A 2,394-nucleotide genomic window follows, 5' to 3' on the forward strand; every position below is an offset into this window, starting at 1 on the left:
GACCGGAAGCCCCCTAAGCTGAGCTCCCCTTCCTCTTTCCAAGTACTTTCACCCGCATCGTCCCACAGAGGGGACAGCAGCTGCTGGGCGTGGTTGGAGGTCCAGGCCCACCCCTGGGGCGCCCACGGACCTTGATATGCACCCACACAGGACCTGAGAGTTTTGTGTGATGGCTGTCAAACAGCCATCGGGGGGCTGAGGGCGGGGTCCCGGGTTTATCCACATCTGTGGTCCAGCGCAAACACTGTGTAGTGGGATGAGGGCTGCCTGTCCGCCCTCCCAACTCCCGGAGGAGAATGATTTGACGCTGTCATGAGTACGGAAAACTAGCTCCGTACACTGTAGAACGAAGCCGCTCTTCTATTTGCTCAGTGGCTGTGCAACTCGAAGCTTTTTCATAAAGCAAAATTCGGAAACGCCAGGTGCTGTGAGACAGGTTGGGGGTAGGGGGTGACCCCAGAGCCCACGGCCTGGCGGAACTGCCCTCCCGGTCCTCAGAACGACACCCTGTGCAGAGCGTGTGGGCCGAGCCTGGAGGGGGAGCATGCCAGGGTGGTCTCAGTACAAACTTTGGGGTCAAGTTTGAACCCCAAATGGGTCCCTTAGCAACTTTGTCACCTTCTGCAAGCTCCCAACCTCTCTGAGCATCGCCTTCCTCGTCTGTGACGTGGGATGATATTAACTACCCTGGAAGGATCTTTGAAGGGCTTAAGTGAGATCGCTGACGCGTGGCATGGAGTGGGCACTCACGATGAGCCGTAGAAGGAGGACTGACTTGGCTGTTTCCACCCTGGTGAGCGAGGATACAACGCTGTATAATACGCTTTGCTTATTGACCTCCTGAAAGCATACGTAAAGGATTACTGTGAGCTCTGTAACCACAGGGAAGCCCAGTCTCATCCATCCTAATGTCATCGATGGTGCTGCCCAGTACCTGGAACACTGCAAGTGTGCAGATGTCGGGCGAGGTGAGGCATCTTGGACTCAGGGTGCTCCCAGGCTCTGTCCCAGGGTGCCTGGCTCAGCCCTGTGGGTTGGGACACCTCCTCCAGGGCTCTCAGAAGGTGATGATGAACTCAAGCCCAGACCACTCCTCTAGCTCCTCGGAAGGGAGATTTCCACCTGGCCACAGCGAGGGGATATACGGACCAGTGGATGGCCGTGGCGGGGGCCGGGTGGGCGTGACAGGAGAGCAGGCCTGGTGAGCACCCCTGGGCTGGGCAGATGTCTGTGTCCAGGCCACATGCTGGGATCCTGGGGGGTGGAGCCCATGAGATGGGAGGCGTCTTGGGTAAGGTCATGTATTCCTTTGCCAGGGCTGCTCTGACACAGTACTGCAAACCGGGCGGCTTAAACAACTGACATTTGTCTGGAGGCCAGAAGCTCAAGATCAGTGTGTCGGCAGGACTGGCTCCTCCCAAGGGCCCCAAGTAAAGGATCTGCCCCAGGCCTCTCTCCTTGGCTTGTGGATGGCCGCCTTCTACCTGAGTCTCTTCTCTCTGTGCATGTGTCTGTGTCCACGTGTCCCCCTTTGGTAAGGACATCATCTTGGAGTAGAGCCCGCCCTAAGGACCTCACTTTAACTACGACCTCTACAAAGACCTTGTCTCCAAACAAGCTCACACTCTGAGATACTTGGGGTTAGGACCTCAACATATGAATCTGGAAGCGCGGCTGCACCGGCGCATCGAGGAGAAGCGGCAGCAGCCGTGATGGACGTGTTCCGCGTGATCTGGCGCCACAAGCCCACCATCTTCACAGACGCCAAGGAATCGAGCACCGTGTTCGAGCTGAAACGCATCGTCGAGGGCATCCTCAAGCGGCTGCCGGAGGAGCAGCGGCTGTACTAGGACAACCAGCTTCCGGACGATGGCAAGACACTGGGCGAGCGTGGCTTCACCAGCCAGACAGCACAGCCTCAGGCCCCAGCCACTGTGGGGCTAGCCTTCAGGGCACGTGAAGCCTTTGAGGCCCTGTGCATCGAGCCCTTCTCCAGCGCACGCGAGCTTCTGGCTGTGACAAAGCCGCGGGACTCAGGAAGCCGCGCCAATGAACAAACCGTGCAGTGAGAGACCACTCCACTCCCCCCCGCAATAAGAGATTTGGGTGTCCCCCCAAAAAACTGTGAATTTGGGTGGGGGGCACACTTCAACCTAGAACAGGTCACTTTGAGCTCAGAGCAAGGATGGGACAGGGAGGTAGCTGTGGAGAGCTTCCTGCCTGGTCCAGCCCGCGGGAGGGCAGACAGAAACCCCCGGGGACTCAGGAAGCAGCAGCTCTTGGGGGACAAGCATGGGGCCGGCTTTCGGCTGCTGGCACCTGGCTGAGACGCTGGGAGCCTCGAGCAGGGCCTGGCAAAGCCGGGCGGTACCAGCCAGGGATGCAGGCCCAGCT

General features: G+C 58.9%; 1 pseudogene; it reads left to right on the plus strand.

Moving 5' to 3' along the window:
- Nucleotides 1-1,648: 1,648 nt before the first annotated feature.
- Nucleotides 1,649-2,082, plus strand: LOC111176913 (elongin-B pseudogene; annotated as a pseudogene).
- Nucleotides 2,083-2,394: the final 312 nt, after the last annotated feature.

The sequence above is a fragment of the Delphinapterus leucas genome, chromosome 6 (assembly GCF_059928025.1).
Source record: "Delphinapterus leucas isolate spDelLeu-1000000601 "Yukka" chromosome 6, BTC_Dleu_Yukka2, whole genome shotgun sequence".
NCBI classification, from domain to species: Eukaryota; Metazoa; Chordata; class Mammalia; order Artiodactyla; family Monodontidae; genus Delphinapterus; species Delphinapterus leucas.